General features: G+C 42.2%; 2 long non-coding RNA genes across 5 annotated transcripts; one reads left to right on the top strand and one right to left on the bottom strand.

Annotated features, from left to right (window-relative positions):
- Positions 1 to 116: 116 nt before the first annotated feature.
- LOC148759239 (uncharacterized) lies at positions 117 to 8,489 on the top strand. Its single transcript, XR_016018049.1, has 4 exons — positions 117 to 420; positions 1,601 to 1,826; positions 6,685 to 6,730; positions 7,863 to 8,489. It is a non-coding gene; the product is annotated as an uncharacterized LOC148759239 (long non-coding RNA).
- LOC148759238 (uncharacterized) lies at positions 2,967 to 27,632 on the bottom strand. Of its 4 annotated transcripts, none has more exons than XR_016018052.1 (3): positions 26,608 to 27,433; positions 22,623 to 22,831; positions 2,967 to 3,221 (listed from the first exon to the last, which is right to left on the bottom strand). It is a non-coding gene; the product is annotated as an uncharacterized LOC148759238 (long non-coding RNA). The 4 variants fall into 4 exon arrangements; XR_016018053.1 differs by lacking the exon at positions 2,967 to 3,221 and adding an exon at positions 15,623 to 15,804; XR_016018054.1 differs by lacking the exon at positions 2,967 to 3,221 and adding an exon at positions 19,586 to 19,839.
- Positions 27,633 to 27,966: the final 334 nt, after the last annotated feature.

The raw sequence follows: 27,966 nt of genomic DNA, 5'->3' as shown, positions 1-27,966 counted from the left end.
TTCAAATTGATTCTCTTATTGGAACAGTCAGATGAGATGATTCGAAATATTTTCATAATTCAGATGTATTTCATTCCATATTGATGATAAGTATTTTAAACTTCAGCTTTTTTCACATTTAAATTGCCCTCCAAATCATTGACTTAAAACTAAAGAATACAAATAGACTATAATTATTCAGGTTATAATTATTTTTAAAATGTATCCTTTCCGTTGGCTTTAGGAACAAGCAGCATGTCAAGAAAACGTAGACCCGTTAAATGACCGTGGTGACAGAATTCAACGTCTGCAGGTCAGAATTCAACGTCTGGAATCTGAACTCTCCAAAGCGAAACATTTTAAAATAGAATTGGAAGAATGTAAGCGCCTCTACCTAGAGGAATTAAAAGTTACAGCATCTTTGGAAAAGAAACTAAACAAGTAAGTCCAAACAAAGAGAAAAATCAATCGAGCTCATTAATTTGCCTCTAAAGTCTAATTTTTATCCAGGCAGATTCCCGAGATTAATAGGAAGTGAAAGCTTACTAAATAGTATAATTTTGGAAAATGATGTTAGTGAATAAATTACTTTTAAAATGTTAGTTCAGGATGCATCTCTCCCATTTTTGGTTTTACATGACTGTATTTTTCCTTCTCACGCTTTTCATAGCCTTAATCTGATCTACCAGTCTCTAAGCAAAGTGTTTTTGAAGCTTTGTGATTTAGACAGCGCTATTTATTATAAAATTTCTTGTCAAAATTTCACTAAATATGAGGTAACTATTTACTATAACAACTTAAACCCAAAGGGTTAAGTACTCTGCATATTCTGGCACTTGGTAAATGTACTTTCTCGATTGTGCTCTGTGTTTTTGTCTCTAGAGGTCGCTTTCGGACAAGCTGTTTTTTCTAGTCTTTTGGATGTACACAGAGGCATACATGTGAAATATAGGAGAAGGTTAACATAGGGGTGAAGGGTAGTGTAACTGACTAAGTGGCTATAAAAATAAGGCGGTCAGCCTGAGGGGGTGTGTGGAAGACAGAAAGGGCAGATCCCACCTCCAGTGCCTTGGTAACAGTGTCATAAGCTACATGCCCCTGGAGCTGTTTCAGTTCAGTATGATCACCAACCAGGCTCTCTTGTTCTCCCCCAGAGGCTGTTGTTCTAAATGACGCCTCAGTGCCAAATGGTTAATTTCTTCAGGGTAATGAGGGGATTACCCAAGGGCAGTGAAAGCAAATGCTTGAAAATAGCTTTGTGGGATTTCAGCAAATTTCTAAACTTGTTTACTATGTATGTCTCTTAGCAATCCTCAAGAATCTTATGGGTTCAGCCATTCCAGAAGGCAGAAAGTATTATCTGTTAAGCCGTCAACATCACTGATAGGCCTTTTCCTCCCCTCCCTACTTTGAATTACTTCTTAGCCTGGCTTCCCCACAGAAACATATGTACCGGTTTAAAACAATTTGAAACATATCCTTGTACTTGGTAGGTCTGCCCTGACATATTTTCAGTGTTCGTTTCATGGGCAATTCCACTTACTATTATGGAAACATTAAGAACTGCAAATCATTAAGGAAAAAATAAAATACTAAGTCTTTGCTCTTACAATCTTCACAGGATTAAGGACACGCTGGCAGAGATGAGAACCCAGCTTCTCATGAATGCACCACAGAACTCTTTACTCAGCACGGCTCCCAGGAGGCCAGACCTGCACCTCCCTTGTGTTGGAAGGCTAAATGATTGGTTCCGACCTCAAGGAAGTCTCGCTCCAAGAGAGCAGTGGGTGATTGCTACGTCAGCCCCACAGACTTCTAATAATGGCACGTGCACCAACTTGATGAAGGTTAGTTATATTACCTTCTTTCCTTTGGGTTTCAGATTTGTGATGTAATTCTTGTTCTTAACTTGGTCGGAGATTCTGAGTTGTTTCATTGACTAATGCACACAACGTAAAGGGCATAATTGTGTGTGCTAATGTAGAATGGAGACAGAAATTTGACCATCTTTTGTAAGTCCCTGCATCTCCCATGTTTTAAGAGCTACCTGTCATTAACTGTATTCAATAAATGTAATTAACTGACACATTTTAAATTTCTGGAAAAGCTGCTTTTCAATTAGATTTTACAAATGAAATATTACTACCTAACAACGAACGGTATGCTTTGAGATGCTTTGGCTTACTTCTGCATTGTTTTTAATTTGGCGATGGTTTATAACAATTTTAGTTTTCCTACAGCCCAGTTTCGCCATCCCTAAGCGTAAGTGAATGATTGACATTTACTAACTAAATGTGGATGTTTCTTATTTCAATGAAACCGAGGTAAATCCTTTTTATGAATTCGGCAAACTTGTAACCCTGGAAAGATTAACTTCTCTTTCCAAGTTAAAAGTTGTCATCTTTTTACATGATAGTACATCCTTAATTTCTGTTTTACTTATAGCATTTTTATTTCGATGATTTAAAATGTCTTGCTTAAAAAGTAATAATAAAATAAAATGTCTTGCTAAGCCACAGTACATTTTCGAAAGAGGTAAATTGAGCAAATATTTGAATTTTTAAAATGAAGTTCACTTATATCTGTATATCTCGGCATCACTTGAATAATTGATGACTGAGATGGCAATGAAATGGGGTCGTTACTAGCAACTTGTTTTCTTTGTGCAATACTGTTATTAAAATGTCCATTTTGATCTCATTTCTTTAGTTCTTCACCGAGCCAGGATTTCTGTTTGGACCTTTTTTATAGTTCTCATACCTTTGGTAAAGTAGTCCTTCTGTGCATTAATTTTGCTCCTGAACTCATTGAACTGCCTCGTGAGTTTTCTTGTATCTCATTGAGATTCTTCCTGGCTGCTATCTTGAAATCTCTATCACGTAGATCACAATCTTTCGTGACTTTGACTTGGTTTCTGGAGAAGTGTCGTTGTCTCAGTGTTACCCTGTTACCCTGGTGGTTCATGCTGCTGGATGGCTTGTTCATTGGAAGTAGTGAACACTTTCTTACTGATGTACATTTTGATGTGAGCAATTCAGCAGGTAGATAATTAGACGTCTCTGTTTTGTTTTTCAGTAGCTGATGCAATAGCACAGTTTCTGTTTTCTTTCACTGGTGCTACTTGTGCCTAGGGGGTCCAAGTGTGGGGGCTTAGCTGTGAGTGTGGGAGTGCTGGCCTGGGTGACCAGCATGATGGGTGTTGCCGCTGTATCCAGATCACGACGTTCGCTGGGCACCAGCACCTTGGGAGGGAACAGGGGAAAGCGCTGGTTGAGGAGAGCCTGTCTTGAGCCCACTGAGCTCACCTGGTTCCCTGTGGCCCTGGTAGGACTGTGCTGTGGTTGGAGGCTGGAGAAGTATTTCTGCTGCTGCTACTGGTCTCTGGTGGTGCCAGCACTGCTGCAACTGGGGAGGGTTGGGATTCTTGTGGAGGTGGGGGGATGCTGCTGCTGCCCCTCTTACCCTCCACTGGGCTGTGATGTGGGGGCTGCGCCCCAACCCCTCCACTGCTACTGCCTTTGCTGGGGATTCAGGCTCAGCCTGTCCACCTGGAACCAGGTGTGGGCCTGTTCCTGTCCTTCCCCCCATCCTGCCTCCCTTTCACTTCCCATACACCCTCCTTCCCTTTACGGCTGTGGGATCTTTTAGGCATCCTAGTGTGTGGGACAGAGGAACCTCTTTTGGGCTAGAGATGTCCAACTAGTTATAGATGTTAGAGGAGATGCAACGTTGTTGTGTCATTTGCCATAATGTTGACATCACCTTCTAAGATAGCCATTTCTGTCAATGCAGATTGGTTTGTAATTTGATGGTATTTTTATGGCCCACTTAATGACAAGCAAAATAGCGTAGGCCTGTGCTAAATGAGGTTTCAACCTTGTTTTTTCATTTAATTTCATCATAACATAGCATAGCAGAGCCAAGTATTTTGAGATAGCCTTTTGGTCGTATAGGATCTCAGTGCTTCGAAGTGCTGACATTGGAATACTGGGTACAAAAGGAAAGTGTATGTCTAATGTTTTGTAAGTTGTTCAGCATGATACGTACTTCAAATGGTCTCTTTAGTCGTCTCCAGAAAAATCAGAAGATGAAAGAGTGTAAATGCAGAAGCTATGCAAGAGAATATGCTTGTGGACATTTTTTCTTTAATTAATTTTTGGTAGGAAAGATGTGTTTAGTTTTTCAGTATTTCTAGATAAACGAGAAATGGTTTATTTTAAACTCAATACCGTTTTTCCAAGTTAGCCACTATCCCCCTGTGGGGCGTTGTTTTGCCCAATCGTGCAAGCCTGATTAAGAGAGATGAAAAAGCGCTACTCCGTCAAGATACAGAGATACGTCTCCCAATCACGACAGAATGCTGGAAAGACTTATGGTCCAGCTGTGATGATGTGAGGTTGGACAGAAGTGTGCTAGGAGATAAAGAGAAATCTCTTTTGTGGTATAAGTTTTGCTTGCTACAGATTACCACAACATGGTTAACGCATTTGTTGGTTGGTATCGGTCAACCAAGTTTTATTTTCAGGAAAAGAAAGGTTCCTTTAAGGAAGAATTTCCTCAGTTCGAGTTTGCTTTCTATCATTAAAGATTTTCTCCTTCAAGTTCTCGGTCCTGTGTTGAGAAATGTTTGTGCTTTATATATTGAGTGTATTGACTGCTATTAATCGGAGTTTTGATATCAGTCTCAGTTTCCTTATTTTTTTTCATGACTTTAAAGCTTCCAATTATTTAGAAAGTTACTATTTTGTTTCTCATGCCTCAGTATTGTTGAACTACATGACAAAGTTTTAGGTATTCATTTTGTCTGAGTCAGAAATTGATGGCAATTTCCTGAATATGAGGAAGTAGCTGGCATGTTACTCTAGCCTCAGTAAGAAGTCCTAAAGCCCATTCCTGGCCCGCAGCTCATTGGTTTTGTGACCTCAGGTGACCTCTGATCTCTCTGAGCTTGATTGCCTGTTATGTACAATTACGGACTTTGACTAAATCAGTGACTTTCTGACTTCAAAAATATTTATTTTTCAGTCTAATACGAGTCTTTAAAAAAAATTTTGAATGAAACTATATGATATAAAATATAGACAAGTAGAGCTGCCTAGCTAACGGAGACATGGAGACTCTGAGATTTTGTGTTCCTGCGGGGTCCCCAGTGGAACCTTAGATTTCTATGGGACAGAGTCTGAGAAGTACCAGTTATGAGAAAACCCTTCTAGTGAAACTCCTTTGAATTAAAGTTCGTGGATACATTCTTTTCCTGTGTATAATTTTCTCACCTGTCTATATTTTTGAGTAATGGAAAGGTATAAATAAACTTGCAGAAGCATTCTCCTTCTGAATATTGGACTACAAGCTACTTCTACTATCTGAACACAATCTTCACCTACAAATAAACATAAAGATAATCGAAGTAAATATCTAGGAAAAGGGCTTTGGGGAAAAGAGAATAACGTTACATTTGCAGTTCCCTAATTCAAGTCACAGAAAAATGTGATTTGCATTTTATATATTGTTGATTAATTGGAATTAAAACTGTTTCATGACAGGCCTCTCCCTTCACCTGGTATTGGGTTGTTGTTTTTACAAGGCCGTCTAGTAATGTTGTCACATTATTCATTTTATAAGCCTTTTCTATGAAGCTATTGACAAAAAGGTGTTATGGAAAACAGTCTCTGCAAATATTGGAAACCATGATGGCCAACAGATTTGTCTTCACCCCTGAATTTGTAAAGGCATTGGGTGTCATATTATCGTTGTCACCACACTGTCTATTACGTTCTGGACATTATTGTAAGCCCCGTTTTGGTCATGTAGTGAGAGGATACCTTTCAGAAGGAAGGATTAAATAAGAAAACTTTAGACTGGGACACTTGCAGTATAGAGTTTGAAATATTCCCATACATTTCGTAATTAAGTAGACTAACTACAACCACTCGAATACTTCAAAAATTGGGCCTCCCTCATTTGTAGAAAGAATATGAATTTACAATTAAATAATTATGTATTCTTTTCGTTGTTACTAATTCTTTAGTCATGAATCAGAAACTAAATTTGAAAACTGGGTCTAGGCCATACTTTCTAAGTCAGATTTCCTGTAATCTTTGTGTCCATACAAATATAAATGTTTCAGTCATAATACAGACAAGAAAATAGTTTTTGTGATTGTTGCAGCCAGCAGAATTTTCACGTGACGTGACAGGGCCACAATCATCATTTTATGTATTTAAGGTTCTATGCTGAGAAATAGCCTAGAACACACCGTAAGATTAATTTTAAAAGTGCAAGAAACCATTAAGATAAAAAATCCATAAAGGAAAAAATCCATTAAAGTTAAAAAAAAAACTGATTAAAGTTTTATAAAGGGCTGTTTTTCTAAGGATTGAAAAGTAATGCTTTCACTGTAAAATATGACTTGTTTGATTCTTTGTAGGAATCAGATCACATCTCATCCTTCTGAAATTGTGTGTATTCAGTAGACCAATTTCAGCTGCACTTTGGTCGGATTAGTCTAAACAGCATCACCTATATATGTTCTCTATTAAATTAAAATGAGTATAAATTTATTTTATTTATGTGATTACTTTTGTGTGTATTTACACAATGCCCAAGCAAGGTCTACTCTTTAAAGGTGTTATGTAAAGGCCACATTCCTACATTAAAGCCTCTTGTTTAACTTAAATACTGTAACTAAGATTTGATTTATTTCAGGAGCAGCAGAAGTTGGTGGAAAGCATAACTAGAGATGTAGAAGAAGGTAGGTGGCCAAAATGTACTGATTCCGGTTAGATATCATTAATTTCTGAAATAAACAATAAAGAGTATGGCATCCTTCTCCATGTTTTGATAATAGATACTACAATAACTATTTTCTCATGCATTGCAAGTGGGAAAGTTGAAAGCATAAACAAGCATTATGAAGAATACATTTCTTCCTCATTTATTCATCACGTGTAGCCTTTCGAAAACCTCAAAGTCCATGTATCTCTTTTTATTTCTGGCCGTCCCCTTCCTTTCCTCTACCACCCATATGGAACTTTTAACTTGCACATTGAAAACTGGGCTTCATCAACCTATCCTGTTTTTGCTAGTGATATAAGGCCCAGTAACCAGGCTCATCTAGTAATACTTAGGCAATTACAGTCCATATAGCTGTCACCTGATCGGTGACATTTAAACCTCCAGTCATTGACTTTGTCATTGGTTTACCTTTTACCTTCAGGAGAAACATCACATACTTTTGCATGGTTATAACCACCCAAATCAATTTACTTCTTGCCAAATAATTCGGCCTTCTCTCTTGCTACTAACTCTAGTCTGCCCCTTTGCTCTAGCATCTATTGATAGCTAAACTAGACTACTTCTCATTCCATGCTGTTCTTCCCCACTCTAGTCTTTGCATCTGCTTCTTCCTTCTATGTGGCATGCTTTTTCCTTGTCCTTCAGATACGAACATACGTATCACCGCCACCAAAAGGCAGACAATATTGACACAAAGCCAGGAGGTCCCTTCTATGTGTTCCGATAATGCCCTGCTTTATATTTGTATGGTATATGTGACTCTGAATGGAAATGGCCTGTTCACCTGTTTTTCCAGTTTAGAGTAGGTGATGGTTCTGGGGTGGACCATGTCCTCTTCACCTTGTAACTTCAGTGCTTGTTGTACTACCTTAGCACATGCTTGTTGAATAAATGAATGAAGAATGAGACAATCAGAAGCTCTGAAACTTAGCAGGAAGAGCAGTTAACTCAGTGTGCAGCCATGGGCAAGTGATATGTAATAGTAATCTCCTATTGGGTAGTGGAGTCTTCATAGGTTTTTTTCATTCTTCTTAACATGTATACTTACATTTTAGATAAAGAGTATGATTCTTTCTTTTTTTTTCTAGCTGATGCTGAACTTCAATCTGAACACCGTCTACTTTGCTCTAATATCTAGTGATGATCTAGTTTTGAATGCATCACAAGAATATATGTCGTTTTTGAGTAAGAACTATATGATCTGAAATATAAATAGTTCACCTTTACTGGGCTGTTTACATAGCATTTTCCTTCTTTCCCATTAAACATATGGCATGTGAAAATTCTTACTGAAGGAAAATATTTTCGTTTCATATGTGTATATGAAAATCTATATAGTATTCAAACTGTGTTTCTTGGCGTCTAACTAGCTTTGGAGCAGATTTTGTGGATGAAAACAAGCAGTGTTAAGTTTTACATACTCATGCTGCCCAAATACTAGCTGTTTATCCAACACCCAAACAACCAAGTTGTCATTAATACTGCAGTGGTGTAAACTGATAGCTATTTTTCAATTTTCCAATATTTATCACTGTGTATGAACCTAAAAATTTTCACAGACATCATTTTGGTATCTGCTGTTATGGTTACGATCAATGTTTGGATGTATTACAGTTGTTATAGTGCCATAAATCTGATTATATTAATATATAATTTTAAACACAGATTCATAAAGCTGTCCTCTTACAGAAATAAAATTTGTCTAAGGTTTTTCACCTTTTCTAGTCATTGATTTATCGATTTGTTTTTTGGAAACAGTCTTAAAATTAAGAAGCTTCTGGTTACGCCGACTTGGCAGAAATGTCACACAAGTGATGCTGAGTTCTTCCCAGTGCAGCAAATCTGGAGGCACGTGCTGGATTCCGTTACTGGCAATGTTGACTTTGATCGTGTGGTTAAGAAGCGTCGCCGAGTTTGTCCACCATAAAATTACTATTTCCCCTTGGTTATTCCCTTATCTCTTGTGTGCAGATACCCTGAGACTCTGTAAATATATCGTCAATCCTCAAAATCTCACCCACTAGATGGAGCACCCATTGATGACTCTTGCTGAATCAATGCCTTGATGGTTGCCAAATGATTATAGTATGATTCTGTCATCCCTCCTGCATTGATCAATACATCCAACGAAACACGCAAACAGATGAGGGAGGAAGGAAAGCTTATTACTTTGGTGCTTAAATGCTCCTGATTTGCCCAGTGGTAGCCATTTCAAGCTCACAGCATATCTTTTTGACCTGTCCCCATTATTCTTTGAGCACATCCTTCCTCTCTCGACAAGTTGTTCCAAGCTCATCTTGCAGTTGTCCGCCCCAGCCCTGCCATTGGACATTTTCTATAGAAGCCCTGAATCCTCTTAGGGGGGAGAGTGACATCGGGAGACCTGGATCTGGACACCAGATGCGGTGGGTATGCATGTTGCTAGTGGTTGTCGTTGCTCTCGGGCTCCCTCAGTGAACAACAGGGATTATGTGTGTCAACAGAAATGCACGCACACACGCACACGTGGGTTCAATATCAAATATAATGAAAACTATGAATTCCTACCAATTCTTCTAATTCCAGTCAAATTCCACAGGGATCATTCCACAGGGTTTTTTCTTCACTCTCTGTTAAGTCCCTTTTATGGCAGTAAGGTGGCTCCCATCATCTGTATCTTATTTGTTTCATCTCCTTGCTGTGCCCACGCACATGTCCTCCTCACTGCCTTGGATTCCAACGCCCCACATTGAGTGGTGACCACTGTTGATCCCACTGTCTGCCCTCGCCCTCTCCCAGTGTGTCCCCCCAGTGTTTCTTACTTACATCTCAGAACTTCCATATGGGGTAGTTTTTCTTCTGTTTGTAGTGGACATCCTTTAGAATTTTCATCAGTGAGAAATGCCTGGTAGTGAATCTCTGTTTTTATTTTGTCTGAGTGTTGGCACATATTTTCACTTCGTAGAGAATTCCACGTTGGTACTTAGTGTCTTTGATGATATGGAAGATGACATTCTGTTGCACTTTGGCTTCCATAATTGCTGTTGAGTAATTGGTTCTCCAACTGTTCCTTTTTTGAACATAATCTATTCCACACCCTGCCCCTGTCCCCACAATCTTTGGTTGCTTTTAAGGTTTTACTCTTTGCTTTTTTGTTCATGAATCAGGAAAAAAGTAATCAGAGACTGTTGCTATTGTAGTGCCAGGCCATTGGGGTTCATGCCCTGACAAGTTTGCAATGGCCTATTTGTGCCCGGTGAGCGTGGAGACTTTTGTTTTCTTTCTGACCTCCCATGACCCCTGCAAACGCTTTCCGTCTTAGGCTGTGTATTTTGACCTTGGTGACCACTGTAATTCCTGGCCACACTGAGCCCGGGGAAGTGGTGGTCATTATGCAGCCAGATGCTGTGACACGTGCTGGTCTTTCCTGCTGGTGTTTGCTCACGGTGCCCAGAGGGCTGGCTTTAGAATTTGGATGACTGCAGTTTTATCTTGAACTGCACTCCTGTTTAACAAGCTTCACAGGTTCTCTGCAGACGGTGTGCCATCGGGGCCTAAGTAACAAGTGCAGCCGGGGCATGGATTCACTTATAAGGACAGGAGGATAATTATTGCTGCTTTTACAATCTGAATTTTCAACCACGTGTGCAGGCCAGACATTTAGTGCAATAAATTCCTTGTGCCTTGTGTGCTGCTAAGAAGAAATATTGTGTAACTGAGGTTTAAACTGTGTGTACTGATTGTTCTCTTTTGGTGGTGTTTAAACTGAATAACAAGCAAGGGGGGAATCTATGCACAGGCCAACCCATGGATACACATTATTTAAAAACAGCCTTTTAGGAGTCATTCATTCCCCACTTTGTAGTTTCAAGTTGGACACGGATTTGTTAATTTAGATAAAGTCTGATCTTGATTTTAGACATCTGAGACCTAACGTGTGGCTTTGACCATAGAAAGGTGGTAGAATTTTATTAACAACAAACAGAAAGATGGGGGCCTTATTGATAAAAGAAAAAACAAAAACATGGCACATTCTTGGTTTGAGGGAAGAGATCATTTCAGTGAAGCTGCAATAGCCCCAGCACCCCAAAAGCCACTCAGAATTCCTGCACCTGGAGGGCTTGGTCTCAAGGTATCAGCTCTTCTTCCGAGGACAGGAGAAAACGGGGTGGTTTGACAAGTGTGCTGCAACCTTCCTATAAGAATAGGTGCAATAGAATAATAACAGAATAAAGAAATCCAGGTTGATTTCGCCAGAGGAAGTGAAAGATTTCCTCAGGAGGAAGGTTGAGAATTTGAGGGTCAGACTCAACAGATGTGAAGGAGAGCTGAGCTCCGTAGGTCAGGGGAGGCAGATGTGGGTGATCTCCCTGCTCTCACAGAGGGTTTCAGGAAAGGGTTGGTGCTTTCATTGTTACTAGATCGGAAAGGGTGACTGTACCCCAGAAACTTCAGACAGGAAGGGATGCAGGATCTCAGCTGACTAGAGTGACCCCTGAGAGGGTGTGTCTAAAAGCTGCAGAAGACTTTCTAGGAAGAACAAGGAGGATCCTCCAGGCGAATATTGGGACAGCAGTATGAATTGGTTACCAAATATCAGGGCAGGTTGGAGAGGGGAAGTCGAGTCACATCAGTGTAAAAACTCAAAAATTAGTGAGTGGCTGTTAAGGTGACCACGTATTGTATGTTGTACCATGGGAAAACGTGCCCAAGAAATCATGGTTAGGATTTGTGGTAAAGCACAGAAAAGATGAGCTATGTTGGAGGGAGGGTGGAAGGAAAGACCATATACTATTGACTGATTTTGTAATAGTCGTTGGTCTGATGGAAGGATCTCTTCTGGGAAGGATTATGTAACCCAGGCAAGTTGAATGTGGACAAGATTTCTTTAGACAGCAGATGCTTTTGGCAGACCCAAAACTTGCTGTTTTCACATAGCTCACCATGGAAAACTTCATAAAACAAAATCTAGAGGAACATATTAGAAAAACATCTAGAGCAAATAGCAATGGGACAGAAAAGGGAAGTATTCAGATTTGGCAAATAGCATGGCCCTACTTGGTAGAGAAGGAAAGAAACTTCTGAGGTAAGTTAATCAGCTATGTCTTCCTGAAACTCGTAGAGAAAATTAAAATAATAGAAGCATATAGCATAAGCAGTGGATAGAAATGATACACATAGCCAGTAACGTCCTAAACCAGAGGAAAAGCCTCTCTGGACTAGTAATGACACAGATGGCCACTAGGGGCAAACTTCATCAAGAGCAACTTCTGTTTTCTCATGATGAGGTGTTTTTTATTATTAGTTTCAGGTGTACAACACAACATAATGATTAGACATTGACACACCTCACAAAGTGATAAACCCAAGTAGTCTACCACCCATCTGACACCATACATAGCTATTACAGTGCCATTGGCTATATTCCCTATGCTGTACTGTACATCCTGTGAATACATATATATATACATATATATATATGTATATGTATATATATATATATACATACACACACATATATGGCATATATCTATATATGGAGATGTAGCTATATGGCAAAAAAATGTATACATATTTTAAGAAAGGAAAGAATTATTAAAAATGGAAAACTCAATATATACCAATAACAAAAGAGGAATGCAAGTCACATTTGAATTATGCAATTACAAGAGGTGCTCAAAGTGGTTACCATCAGCATCCATACACTTCTGATGATGGTGAACTAATACTTGAGCATATATAACAGTTCTTAAAATGTGTATACGTTTTTTTGGCCCTCGTGTGTGTGTGTGTGTGTGTGTGTGTGTGTAATATATATATATAAATATATTATATATATAATATACATTCTATATACATATATATACATCTACATATATACATACATACATATATATATATATATATATATATATATATATATATATATATGTAGAGAGAGAGAGAGAGAGAGAGAGAGAATGAATGGCGCTGCCGAGTGCTATCCAATGGGAAGGCAGGCATCTTCAATATGGGAAGCGACGCGTCAAACCTTAATAACGGTGACAAGTTTCAACTTGTTTAGTGCAGTCATTCAGGTGTAAGCTACAGTTAAGAAGAGAAGGTATGCTTTAAAGTGTGCCATAAATCATCCTCCATCATGATAACGCTCCGTGTCACACATTGCTTCTGATATATGGCAATTTCTGTCAAATAAAAACATTATGGTGTGTCCTCACTCACCTAATTCACCGGATCTGGCACCATGTGACTTCTGGCTCGTCCCGAGAGTCAAACTAATTCAGGACATGGAGGCAGCCAGGAAAGCGCAACTAAAGACACTCGTGAAAGAGGACTTCCAGAACTGCTTCAGAAAGTGGCAAGAATGCTGGGATAAGTGTGTTCAAAGTGAGAGGGAGTATTTTGTGAGGGATTAATGGCAATGCATTTTTCACTGTAATACGTTTTTTTAATTTAAACATTCACCGAATGTTTTGATCACACCTCGTGTATACATATGGACATATATGATATATATATATATATATATATATATATATATATATATATATATATATATATATATATTACATATATCTCAGGCTTGAGATACAAGTTCCTTTCGAGCAGGAACTGAGTCTCTTTATATTTACTATGTCCCACATCACCAAGTACAATGTTAAGGCACCAGAAATGTGTGTTGAATTAATGTGTTCAGGAGAGAGGGAGTAAGTAAATGAATAAATGAAAAAATGAATGAATGGAGAAGTGAGCTTCAAGTCCTCTCTGATTGACCAATCTGCCTTTGCTCAGGGCAATATTTCTCTAAAAGAGGTCCTTCGCTCTTCTGCATTGAAGTCATCTGAAATGATTGTTTAACATTCAAATTCCTAGGCTCTACCCCCAATCTCTACTCAGACAGTGTGAAGTTTGGGCCGAGGAATCTGCATCTTAACCTGAACCTCAGGTGATTCTGATGGGGTAGTTAGGTAGATAGTAACGAGCAGGACAAAGAGAGACTTAGCCCCAGTTAGAAAACGCTTTGCTGCAGCTCCTACTTGGGTCAAGGCTTCTTGCAGCTGCCCAGCAGGATTCCAGGTTTGCACATACCTCTAAATCAAAGAGATACGTTGTTAAAAGTCAGAGAAAGGAGGAGGACATCCTGCTTATCCAAGTACACATCCTATTCGTGAGGACGACAAATACCTTACTAGCCCAGCAGAAGAACGAGGTACAATGTCATTCCTGGTAACAATTCTTTAGCACACAAATTTAACAGCCACTGGTTTATCGGAGTATGTTTAGGAGATCTTTTTTGAATGATTAATTGGAATAACGTGGACTAAGCACCACTCCCTTCCAAAGATTTTATAATTCAGCTCAAACTTTTAACAACCTGGATGGCATACTCTTTGAGTAAGAAATCAAGTCTCCTGGAAGAAAGGAACTTCTAGTTTTTTGGCACCCAATGTTGGAAGTTACTTGGAATTGAAGTAAATTGCAAAGCCTATAACATTTGTATATTGTTATGCATTATCTATTCGTCCTGTAGCATTGGTTCACTTAGGAGTTTTATAACTTGCAGGGAACCCTGAGAGAAGCAACATTCTCAGGAAGAATCTATGGTAGCTTCTTAGTCTCGTCTTCAGTGGTCACCTGTGTGTGCTCACGAGAATACGTCATTAGTGCTCTCCTTTGTGTTCCTTTTTGAAATGTCTCTGGATGGGTGGCATAGGACACAGGGAACTTTTTCCAAATTATGTCGATGGTCACGCTCTGGAAGCAGCTTCTAAACTGAGCAAGAGATCCTTTAACTGCAGCCGGCAGAAAATCTCTCTGGGCATCTTCCACCTTATCGGTTCTTTTAATGGGAGATTCTAAAAGTGTAACAAACAGAAGGTGAACCCAGTAGGTCTACCATTCCAACTCAACTTTGCTTTTTTCTTGTCTCCTTTCCACAGTAGGGTGCTTCCTCTGTGAGTACCTAAAGCTTTGACTTCCACCTTCCCCAACAGGTACCACATGCAGTTTGTGAGCACTAGACTTTTAAGTCCCTTGACACAAAGAATTCCACTGAATTGGTTCTAAATGATTTGGTGTCTTTTCCCCTCATCCTCCACTTATATGGTATTCACTGAAATTCCATTCACTATTATGAGGACTACAAGAAACAGAGGACTAGGACCCCTTCTTCTGGAGTTCCCCATATTAATACTTTTCACCCAAGTTCCAAGTCTCATGTTCACTTGAGCTCTCCTCTCTCTCTCTCATCTTCTCCAACTTTTTAATTATCTTCATAGGTTTTTCTAGAATACTTTCTGGTCACCTTTTCTTGAAGAACTTTTCATCACTTCCGTTCTTTGCTGTTTCATTTCAGAAACGCGTGCGCACTCACGTGCACACACACTGTCGAGCAGGAGACCCTGCTCGCCGCCCCATTTTTCAGGCGGGGCGGCCTGCGGGGTCTCTGCTCCCGCTCCCCACACAAAAACGCAGGATACAGTGAGGCCAAAAAGGAACTCCCACGGAGCCATAGGTAGGGGAGTCATACCACTATGGTCTCACTGGAGGCTGGGCCCACTGGACGCGCGACCTGCCGTCCGCCTTTCCGCCAACCGACCGACCGACGACTCTCCTCCACTCTCTTGACTCTGTTCCTCTCCTCTCTTCCGCTCTTCTCGGCTCTCCTCTTCCGCTCTCTTCGGCTCTGCTCAGCTCCTCGGCAATCCTCGGCAGTCCTCGGCTCTCCTCCGTAGCCGTAGCAGTTATACCAGCGGCCAATCGGCTAACAGGCCACAGCCGATGGCCAATCAGCCACAGCCCACGGCCATCCACCACCCGAGCCAGCACCCCTTCACGTGAGGCCGAGAGCCTGTAAACTACTCTCTGGGGCTCTGGCCCCTCCCCCCCCACAAACACACACACACAATTTCCTGTGCTAACTCTGTGTCTAGGTGCCGTTTTACTGGGAAGTCTGTGTTTGACCTACCTTTCCATTATTCTACAATATACCACGTGCGAGGAGAAGCAACTATTTTCTTGTCCACTTCTTATTCTGGTCCACATGTCACACTAAAATGGAGCAAAAGAAAGGGTCTCAGCCAATATGAGTGCTTTCCTTTGGCGCCTTCTACCGGACACAGATAGTCACAGGCTGAGAAAATCAGATTAGACTTAATGAGCATCAGGAGGCCCACTGCATACCTGGAACTATTCTCAACAAATTGTTTCCTGCTGGAAAAATGCTTTATATCACTTCATGACAAATCTCTCCCAACTTCTAATGAGTATCTCAGAAGCAAAGGGGTCTTTCCTGCTACTTCCTTTCCATTTCCTTTGCAGTTTCATGAAGTGCCTGTTTTCTTTAGTCAAACAAGTCATGAGATTTAAGGGGCCCTGTGACAACCAGCAAAAAACAATTAGAAAACCAAAGCCACATTTTGTCATTGTAACTAGCATCCAGCATAGTGACTAGCGGTCTGGAATTGGTTTGTTTTGTTTGTTTTGTTTTTGTGGCTTTTTGAATGAAATAATAAACAATATTTGAAGTGGGGTATATCACACACAGATGTCTTTCTTTTAAGGAGAGAGACTTCTAGACTTGCCAGTCTGGGTGAGTAATGATTAATAAACTCCTAACTAAGAACTGTTTTCCCACCTCCAAAGTATTGAATCTGTTTAGACTAATGGGGAAAACACTGAAAAGAAAAATCAATAACAAACTCCTGCAAGAAGGAGTAAGGATTTTGTATTATAGGTTCTCCATGAAACTCAGGCTAAAACTGAAGAAATATTAGACTATTTCAACATAATATTAGACTATTTCAACATTCTTCTTAAAATTGATCATTAAAATATTTGCCCAGTGTCATGGTTAATTTAGCTAGGACAGAATGTCAAGTTGTATGGTCACACACCAATCTGGATGTTTTTGTGAAGGTATATTTTAGATGTGATTAATATTTAAATCAGTACCTTTGAGTAAAGCTTACTACCCTTCATAATGCGGTGGGCCTCGTCCAGTTGAAGGCCCTAAGAGCAAAGACTGAAGTTTCCCAAAATGGAAGGAATTTTCTTCAAGACCGAAGCATAAAATCCTGCCTGTGTTTCCAGCCTGCTCCCTGTGTGATTCAGACTCAAGACTGCAACATCAAGTCTTACCTAAATGTCCAGCCTGCCAGCCTACCCTACTGATGATAGATAGATAGATAGATAGATAGATAGATAGATAGATGATGGATAGATAGATAGAAGATAGACAGACAGACAGACAGACACACAGACAGACAGTCTTCTATTGTGTTTTTCCCTTCGGGAGAACTTTGACTAATATACCCAGTACTGCACTTTAATGTATACTCCATATAACTGGATCTCAAACTTTGACACATAGCAGGATACACACCATTTAAATCATTGTCTCTGAGAACACAGCCCAGTGCATCTGTATACTAGATAATAAGTACACTCAGTTTAGAACTATGTGACGTGCATCACACCAGATTTAATGAAGGGCTTTTAGGTGCATGTTATAAGCTTATTATGTATGGCCCAGAAAAAGGGGAAGGAAATAACATTTAATTTACATTTACTAACTTTTAATAAACACCTGCTATGTGCCAGGTAGCAGACTGGGCTCTTCCAAGTATACCACCTTATATCCCATAGAATCCTCTTAAAATTATAGAATAGATGGAATTACCTCAGCAAGGTTAGGTGACCTGCTCAGGACAACCTTTCATGTGTTCATCAGGTATTGCTGAGCAGCTGCTTTTGGTCAGGCACTTTGCGTGGCTCTGGGCCCAGAAAAGTAAACGAGAGACATGGTCTCCTCATGGAGCTAAAATTCTACAGAGTACAACCAATAACAGTCAAGTGAACAAGAAGTGAATAACATTGTAGGGAATGAAAAAATACTGAGAAGGAAATGAGCAGGACGAAGTGACATGGATCCAATGCTACGTCGGTCAGAGAAGGTTAAATGTAAGCTCACTGAGATCTGAAGGAAGTCAAATGAAGAATGAAGGTGGGGGGGTCGGGTGGCATCCTCGGCATTGCTGGACGGGGATGCCATCAGACCTGCTTTTGTATGTTCCAGAAGGAAACTCAAGGCGCCTGACATGGGGATGTCAAGTTTGGTGTAATCAACACATCGATGGGATTTAAAGACAAGGGAATGACAAGATCACCTGGCGAGAGACTCAGAGGGTAGAGCCCGGACGGAGCCCTGAGGACTCCAGCCATTAGAGGGCAATAGGAGGAGTGCCAGCAAGGATGCTGAGTAGAAGGGGCCACTGAAAATGGCAGGAGGAGAACCAGGAGAGATGAGTGTCCCAAAAGCCCAGCTAGTGCGACTGTCTAGGATCCAGATCTGATTCTGCATCCATGCCTTACCATTCCCTGAGTTTTAGCTACATCACTCCAGTTTCTGCCTGCATCATCACTTGACCATCTTCCCTGTGTATGTGCAAGTGTGTCCCCAAATCTCCCTCTGCTTATAAGGATGCCAGTCATCAGATTTAGGGCCCACCCTTATTCAGTATGACCTCCTCTTAACTTGATTACATCTGCGAAGACCCTATTTCCAAATAAGGTCATAAGGGGGTCAGTGTTTCAACGTATTTGGGTGAAGGGACACAATTCAGCCCACCACAGAGGGAATAGTAGTTTTCTATTACAAAGTTTCTGTGGATTAGGAGTTCACGCACAGGTAAGATCAGGGTGTCATCGGGCTGAAATCTGGGGCTGTGGTTCTCATCTAAAGATCCTCTTCCAAGTTCACTGGTTGTTGGCATAATCGAATTCCTTGTGGTTGTAGGGCTGAGGTCCCAGTGTTTTTTCTGTCTGTTGGTCAGGGGTCAGCTATATCTTCAAAGTCAGCAGGAGCACATTACTCCGATGCTTCACCTTGTAAAGGCTTGCCTGGTTAAGGCAGGCCCTTCCAGGAATCTGTTTTGATTTGTTCAAAGTCAACTGGTTAGTAATCTAGTCATGGGAATAACATCTCATCATATTTCCAAGTTCCACCCATACGCAAGGGGTGGGAGTCATCTTAGAATTCTGCCTACTACAGAAGAAGCTTCTTTTAACCCCAGGAAGATTTAGAATTAAAGCATGCGTTAAATCTTTAAGAGTTATGTGTTTTGACTTTTTTTTTTTACGTTAAGGAGTGTGCATATTTGGTATTTATGTAGTTGCAATGTTTAAGAAAATTTGCCTAATTGGACCAAGAAGTCAGCCTTATAATTCCCATCTAAAATCATCTAATTGTAATCTGATTGTAAATGTATTTAAGTTGAAACATTCTAGTATCTTCAATGTTAGGAGAATTTAAGAATGAGCCCTTTTCACAGTTACTATATCGTGTCTGAGTTCTTTATACGGTTGAGCTTTTCTGAGTTGAAGGGATGCCATTTCTGACTTCTTCCATCTGCGCAGAGAAATCTGTACTCTTCACTGAGGTTGTAGCTAACTTCTTCAGCCTTGATTAGATTCTTAATTTTTAAAGCTTTTTTTATCCTAATATCTGCTATCTATTTCCTGACCCTAGTCCAGGAGAGTGGGGCCTGGTGGGGCGTGCTCAAGGAAGACTTTCTTTCTTTTTTTAACTTTCATTTATTTTAAGTGTGTTTTTCCAGGACCCATCAGCTCCAAGCCAAGTAGTTGTTTCAATCCAGTTGTGGAGGGCGCAGCTCACAGTGGCCCATGCAGGGATCGAGCCGGCAACTTTGCCGTCAAGCATACCGCGCTCTAACCAAGGGAGCTAACCGGCAGCCCCAAAGAAGGCTTTCTTAAGGAAATGATGTTTCATCTGAGACTGGATAGATGAGTCAGTTTGGGCCAGGCAGGAGAAGTGGGGAAGAGCATTTTGCTGACTGACTCACTCATTCTGAGTTCCAGCTCTGGGGCAGCAGCTCGAAAGGCGCCAGGGACACACAGGGAGGAAGCAAATCATCTGGCTGCAGAACGAGAGCCCGAGGGGCAGCCTCCCCACAGCAGAAGCGCTGGCAGAAACCATGGATTCCCCGCTGAGCCCTTCCCTCACCCACTGTCCAGACTCAGGCAGGTGCAACATCTGAGCTTCCACCAGCTTTGATCCTTATGATTCTAGAAGGCGAGTAAGGCAGGTGTTATCCGTTTTTCAGATGAGGACACCGATACTCAGAGAAGTGAAGCAACTATTAAATGGTGGCGAGAGGATCTGAGCCCAAGTCTTGAGACTGCTGGCTGTCTTTCCTGCTTAGCTGCCAAACTCTTAACGATCATTTTTATGGCTTATCATCGAAAAGCTTGTCTTTTTACAAAAAGCATCTATTGCATGAAATAGTATGCAAAAAAATTACTCTATTGTTGCAAATTACTGATTAAGATGTTATCTGTGACAAATGAGGGAAAGTAAAAGAGGAACCCATTCAAATGTCAGAGATCTGGACCTAGAAGAACTGGGAAAGAAAACAGAAGTTTCCCCCCGACCCCCAAAAAACTCATGAATTTTATTTTTTCTTGACCTGAAATCTGCCAGTCACATCTCCCAAGGGTTTCTCTCAACTCCTTGGCTTCCAATGGGCCATTTTTGTGATGTTGGGGAGACAAACAGTCAACTGCCAAAAAACCTGGGAAAGAGTTTTCAGCCTCAGGTGCTGAGGGAAACGCAACGGAGCAACTGACCTGAAACTTAGTCAAAGAGACACTGAAAGTAGGAAAACCACACCTCCAAAACCATCTTGGAGTCTGGGGGCTGTACCCTCCCAAAACTGAATAGATGACAATCAGAATGGGGAGGGGTGGCAGGGCAGAGGAAGTCCACTTTGGATCATACGGAAGAAGTCTAGCTACCCTGAAGCAGCCATGTGCATGGAGTGGGAGGTATACAGGGGGGAAAGAGCCGACGGAGCCCCAGCCCTTTGAGTCTTCCCAGGTTTTGAGATGCCATCTGACTGCCGAAAGAATTCAGTCAAGAACCGCCAAGCAGAGCCCGACTAACTCCCACATTCATGAGCAAAATAATTGTTACTGTTTTCTCAAAAGTTCAGAAATAACAGAAGTAAAACCAACAAATCACCAAAGTAGTGATTAGTACAAGGTTATTGGGTTCACACCAAAAGACAGTTTGCAAAGTAAGAACATTTCAAACCCAAACATGGAATATTGCTATAAATCTCACAGCTTATAGAGTGAGAAAGCAGTGACTGTTCTTCACAGGGATTGGTTATTACATTAGAATTTTCTTAAATGACAGGGAAATAGGTCAGCAGTTACCTCATATCAACCTTGGGAAAGAGTTCAAGTTTTGCTTCTGATTTCCAGAGGCATAAGCAAGAAATGAACCAGGTCAAGTTAGACTTGCAAAATCAGCTAAATTAAGCTTTGCTGGTATGACTAAACTAATTTTATCTGCTCAGGGAATTTTCAAGGTTGGTCTCTGTTTGTTTTTTATTTTAACAGTTTTAAGCCAAAAATTGTGTGGTTGGGAGGGGGGTTGTTATACAGCAATAGATAATTGGACAACTGTTAACCTCCGCCATATCCCAAACACACACACACACACACACACACACACACACACACACACACATTTGATAATTAAGAAGCATTTATTGATTGATTTCAATGAGAGAGCCACTGTTCTATGCTCTGTAGCTATAAAGCTGGGGTAGAGATGGGGGTGAGAATCTCAATACGTGATTTCTCCCTAAGTCGCTTACAGAATAGAAAGAAAAAAGATCAAAACAAACAAACAGAACAAAGCCCCATGGGTGCAAGGTTGTAAGCACAGCAATCAAAGCCTGCTAATGTTATTATAGACACACAGGGATGGGGCACCCAACCCAATCTGAAGAATGGCTGGAGGAGGTTTCAGCTGAGCTGAGCCTCAAAGAACAAAAGGATAGAAGCCAGGAACAGAGGAAGGGAATGGAAGTGGGCAGACAGCATGAGAAGGGTAGCAAGGAAAGACATACACGCAGTGTGACAGGGACAACACTGCAAGGTGACTGGAAATGACACGGGTGCGGTGGGCATGAATGCGTAAGCTGGTAGGAGATGGGGATCGAATCTCCCAAGGGCATCTCAGCAGGGTACCAGCATGGTCAGGTCTCAGTTTGGAGCAGACCTCTTTGGCATTGGCTATGGAATGGCTGAGGCAAAAGAAGGTCGGAACAAGACGCACAGGTTGAGAAAGCATCAATGGGAGCTGGGGCCAGTGTGAGTGGGAGCTGGCTTTTATCATCTCACAGAAGACAATTAAGTCCCCAGGAATTTGGGGGAGAGACTGTGAAACCTTGGATAGCTTGAAATCATCCACAGTAGGAATATTTGCTCTACAGAAATTAATAATTGCTGTAAAGCAAGGCTTCCCTCCAGAGCAGGTGGTTAACCATTTACCAGCACATCACTGATGGAAGTAGAAATGCTAATAGATTCCAGAAAAGTTAAGAAGTAACAAGGGGCAAGCCTTGATGATTAATTCACTATGGGGGAAGAGTCAGAGGTGCTTCCAAATTTCTAATGTATACAAATGGGTGAATGTGAATGACGTGAGTTGCGATGGAGAATAGCGAGGAGAAGACAGTTTGGCCAAGATAATGAATTTCGGGGTTGTAACATGTTGATTTTGAGATGCCAGCAAGCAATTGATTGCAGACATCTGAAGCTTGGAGGAGGGTATGCGAAGGCCATGAGGGTCAGTGAGATTGTCCAGGGTGGGGAAGGAGAGCATAGAAGCATTAAGCATTAAAGGGTGCTGAGGGGGAGTGTCAGGAACACAAAGATTTCAGCTATGAGCGAGCTCTCAGATGGGGCATTCGGAGCAGCGGGGAAAGCACAGAGCATGTGATCACAGGTATCAAATGCAGCAGAGAGGGTCAATAAAATAATTCAACGGTAAGTACCTGTAAGTGATGCGTCCCATTTCACCATCTTGAGGTATAAAAAGTGGCATTTCGGGGCCGGCCCGGTGGCTCAGGTGCTTAGAGCTCCATGCTCCTAACTCCGAAGGCTGCCGGTTCAATTCCCACACGGGCCAGTGGGCTCTCAGCCACAAGGTTGCCAGTTCAATCCCTCAAGTCCGGCAAGGGATGGTGGGCTCTGCCCCCTGCAACTAAGATTGAACACGGCACATTGAGCTGAGCTGCCACTGAGCTCCCGGATGGCTCAGTTGGTTGGAATGCGTCCTCTGAACCACAAGGTTGCCGGTTCGACTCCTGCAAAGGATGGTGGGCTGTGCCCCCTGCAACTAGAAAAATGGCAACTGGACCTGCAGCTGAGCTGTGCCCTCACAACTAAGACTGAAAAAGGACAACAACTTGACTTGGGGAAAAAAAAAAAAAAAAAAAAGGTCTGGAAGTACACAGTGTTCCCCAATAAAGTTCTGTTCCCCTTCTCCAATAAAATCTTTAAAAAAAAAAAAAGTGGCATTTCTTTAGTATTCAAACACCCAATCCTCTAATTATCAACCACCCATCCTAACATTCTTAGGGTTTCTACCTCATATAAAGTCAGACATGCTTACACGGTGTAGATATCTGTTCCAGAAAATGAATATATTACATCTATTACCGTGTTTCCCCGAAAATAAGACCTATCCAGACAATAAGCTCTAATGCATCTTTTGGAGTAAAAATTAATATAAGACCCGGTCTTATTTTACTATACTATAAGACCAGGTCTTATCTAACATAATATAAGACTGGATCTTATATTAATTTTTACTCCAAGAGACGCATTATCGCTGATTAACCGGCTAGGTCTTATTTTCAGGGAAACACGGTAGTTCTGTTTCTCTGAAGAACCCTGACTAATACAAACAAAAAGCCTAAACTGAAATTAAGTTAATTTGGTGACTACTGAAATAGGACACCAAACACAATGAACCAAAAGGAATTCACGTTTTTTTTAGAGCTAGACGGAAGCTAAGAGTTCACCTGTCCTGGCCTCTTTACCTCCCTGATAGAGAGGTAAGTCCCAGGGTACTCTGCCCCTTCCTGCGTCTCAGGCTGGGCCCAGGTAGCCTGACACCCAGGCCTGTGTCCCCCACTCCACCAGGGACTTCTGAGAAGAGAGATGTCTCATTGTGGAAAAAATAAATGAGATGGAAAACAGACAAATCACGTGTGTGTCAACACTGACAGGTGAATTATTTAATTAGAAGCAAGAACCTATGCAGAAAATGAAGTACTGAGACTATTTCTCACTCCTCAAACATACATAGAAGATAATGACAATACTTTTCAGACCATGACAAAGAATTGTGATATCATGATTATTTTTCCAAATCACTGGCTCTGGCTAATTAAGACTTTAACAGAAAATTTTGCTCCAAGAACTCAACAGTTTTGCAGCAAAACAGGGAAACAAAGATTTAATGTTAACTCCATGTTCTGCCTTGATTTGATAGAAAGATGGCAGGCACTAAGACAGCTTCTCTGTATACGCAATGGAAAAGGAGTAGGAAGCCATTAATAAGTAGTATTATTACTATGGTATTCCTATTTAATATTCACAGAGGACCAACAATCCCCTAAAGGATAAATACCCAACTCCTTCCCAATGAGTTTATTGTTTCATGATTTAGGGACATAGGATGAAGGAGAGGAACAAGGACCACACACACACACACACACACAAACACACACTCTCTGGCGTTTCATAAAGCGGTGCCATTTTCCCTGGGATTCAAGATACTTGGCTGAATCTGCTGCAAATTGGCGGCAGTTGAGAGTCTACTCCCAGAGCCTCTTTCTGATGGAGGCCTCGACTATACACCTCACTCCTCATACTGTACAGGCAGATGCTGCATATCAGTAAGAGGAAATCAGTCTGAGTCCCTCTTTCCAATTCATTCAGGTGTATATCTAGAAGTGGGATTGCTGGCTCATGTGGTAATTCTGTTGAACTTTTCGAGGAACCCATCCTCAGAATATTTGGAGTCAATGGTGAACTGAATCTAAAGCTCAAAGGAAGCCCAGACCAGCTCAGCTACTGAGTAGATGTTGGCCCAACAGGAGAAGGGACATATCCTTTCTGGGACAATATGATTATTTACCTCAGGCTCTAATGTTCTTTTTGGTGTTTTTCTGCAACTCGACTGAAGTATAATTTACATGCCACAAAATTCATCCATTATAACTGTAAACTCAGTGATTTTAATTACACTAATAGTTGTGCAGTCATTACAATCCAGTTTTAGAATATTTTCATCACCCCAAAAATACCCTCGAGCTTGTTTGCAGTCAAAGCTACTCCCAGCACCAGCCAAGCCCAGGTCTACTTTCTGTCTCTGTTTCCCTTTTCCAGACATTTCATATATATATATATATATATATACAATCATGGTCTAGGTAGATCTTTTGGATCTGGTGTCCCAAGTATGAATATTAGTTTACTAGCTCAGATGTACATAAAAATATTACATAGCTTTACTTTCCACTCAGCCCGTGCCAGGAGGGATGTAGGGAGATCCACTGTCAGGCATCACTGCGGCCTGGAGTGGAGGTTCTCCTTCTCTAGGGTCTTGCAAAAATCTAGAAGGGCCTTCAGTACCATTGGAATCAGGACCACTTGTTCTTCAGCCCATTAATCTTGCTGCTGATACCCTCATTACCCAACACAAGGGTTCTTCTAAGGAGAAGGCAGGCTGCTCTATTATTTCCAGTGACAAGTGTGGACTCCAGAATCTGCCAAAACTGTGGGGCCAGGTTCTCTAGATCTAATAGATGCATCACACAGCTGTGTGACACCAAGAGCTTGCCTGGTGCGGCAGGGGCTCAGGAGACCACCAATCCCCACCCCTTCCACTCTAGAGTAGTCATTCTTCTCTCCAACTGCTGAAAAGCCCCCTACCCCATCCAGCCTATCTCCCCTTTCCCCACCATGACACCTGGGATATATAAGGTGTTTAGTGAGAATGAGCTCTCTCAAAAGGATGGTGCAAATGCCCTTGAAGTAGGAAACACAGGGATTAGCTGCCTTCTTCAAACAGAAGGAGCTAGGGGGTGGGGAGGAGCACAGAGATCATTTACATAAACGAAGGAGTACCTCCCTAAATACCCTACCACAAAACCACATCAGCGAACAGCTAAAAGCAAGGTACAGTTTCAGTTTTCTTAGGGGCACTTAGAGTCCATCTACTCGTGGAAGTGTGACAGAGGAATGAGGTACCGCCTGGACTAGTCAGGCTGAGAAACAAAGCCGGCTCTAACACTAGCAATCTAATAATACAATTAACACTGCACCAGGCATTGTTCTGAGCATTTTACATGCATTCTTCCTTTAATCCTCACCAGGACACGAGGCAGTAGGTGCTGTAGATTTCAAGCCTTTGCAGCAAGCTCTGATTCAGAATTCAGAATTGTTTGGATGTTAGCAAGGTAACACATGCCTGGAATTTATATAACATAACTCCCCAAGAGGATCTGAAGCACTTCTCATACAAACTAGTCAATGTGCCTTCAGGGAAACAAATAATCACAAGTGGTCTAAAGCCTGTAAAAGGCTTTATGTACATCAGTTTAGGCCAGGTTTTGTCTTTAAGTGAATTAAGAAAGGGTTTGGTTCTCGGAACTTTTTGTTATTAGGGATCCGTAGTCCTGCTCCCATTTTACAGAGAGCGAATGAGGCACAGCACCAGCGTGTAATTTGTCCAAGGTCACATAGCTGCATAGTAAGAAGTGGTGGAGGTGCTCAATGCCTCAGAGGCCCTTCCTGCTGGGAGCAAGGAGGTGGAGAGAAAATTCCCTTGACCACTTTCTGTACCAGAAACTCATCCCCAACCTTCCCACTCTGTAGCATGGGCAGCATTGCATATGAGCTTCCTCCAGTCCCACCCCCCTATCCCCTCCCCCCTCCCCAGCTTCTCTCATACTCAGTTCATCTTACCTTACTATGGTTTAAAATAGAAGAAAGCCCAGTGGAGTGTGACTCAGCCCAGGCACGCCTACCAGGCCCAGGAGGGGCGCTCTGGAAGTGAGTCTGGGGGCAGTTACTAACTCGCTAGCTGCCCCTGCTCTGCTCCCGGGGGTTAACCTCAGGGTGGTGTGAAGGGCCAGGCAGGAGGAGCCGGCCCGGAGCAGGCGGTCTAGATAGCGAAGCAGAATCCTGCGGGATCTTTCCAGGATGCCAGGAAAGGGAGCATATGCCTCTTGCCACTTGTATTAGGATTCCCCCGCATCCCCGTGCCTGCGGCTCATTTCCATCTCATCAGTGAGCAGCGTGGATGCTCATCCACACGCTGCTTATTCCCACTGATTTCAGCAGCGTCAGCTCCTTCATTCCAAAATCAAGGCTTCCAGGTATGACGTCCTTCTTGGTCTTCAGCGCAAACCGGCTCCCAGACACTCTTCCAGACCACCTGCAACCCCGCCCTAATTGCTGTTTTCCAGTCTTGCTCGAGGGTCCCATTGCCTGCCTGGTGCTCCGACCGCTGAGATCAGATGACTTCTGCGTCAGGTGTGCTCGTTCCTGCTCACCGTGCTTACACTGCAAACTCGCGCGGTTCTCCCTCCTTCCTCGTCTTGTTTCCTTCCTTTTAATTCTGACAAATCCGGAAGCATCTTCCCTCCTCTGGTCCAGTAGAGCAATACCCCTGCTTCCCAGGTACAATCCAGGTCGATGCAGTAATCCCCCTGCCTGGGGCAGCTGACACATCCAGGAACAAAACCAGGTGTTTTGTTCCCTGGTAACAAAAGCGGAAAAAGCATCCCGCAGCCTTTTTGTTTATAATTAAAGCTCTATTTTAAGCGTAAAATCAGGTGGAAAGCCATGCGTGCTCAGTTACCTACATCCAGATGTAAGGCTTTTAATAGAGATCGACGCCTAGTTCCAAGGATGCTTGGGACCATCCTCCTCTTTCCACGGGGTGCAGCGACCCCCTGTGGATATGGCTTTATATAGGGACCCCCGCGGGGAAGAACGACTCCGCACACGTGGTTTAATTAATAATTTATTTTGATTAACGCCGTTCGTCACGGTTATCACACTGACACCTTGGCGCAATCCTCATTATCCCGGTCGGCGCCTAGAGCCAGCGGGAGTCGGCACAGGGAACAGGGGCGGAAGGACACTTGGGGCAGGGCCCTCGGTGGGCTGGGGCCTTCGGAGGGCGGGGCCTGTCGGGGCGGGGCGGCCTGTCGGGGCGGGGCCTGTCGGGGCGGGTCTGTCGGGGCGGGCCTGTCGGGGCGGGGCCTGTCGGGGCGGGGCCTGTCGGGGCGGGCCTGTCGGGGCGGGCCTGTCGGGGCG

This window comes from Rhinolophus sinicus, chromosome 1 (assembly GCF_057876585.1).
Source record: "Rhinolophus sinicus isolate RSI-liver-muscle chromosome 1, RSI-T2T, whole genome shotgun sequence".
NCBI lineage: Eukaryota > Metazoa > Chordata > Mammalia > Chiroptera > Rhinolophidae > Rhinolophus > Rhinolophus sinicus.
The sequence above is the reverse complement of the archived record's forward strand: the minus strand, read 5'-3'. Positions and strand labels throughout refer to the sequence as shown.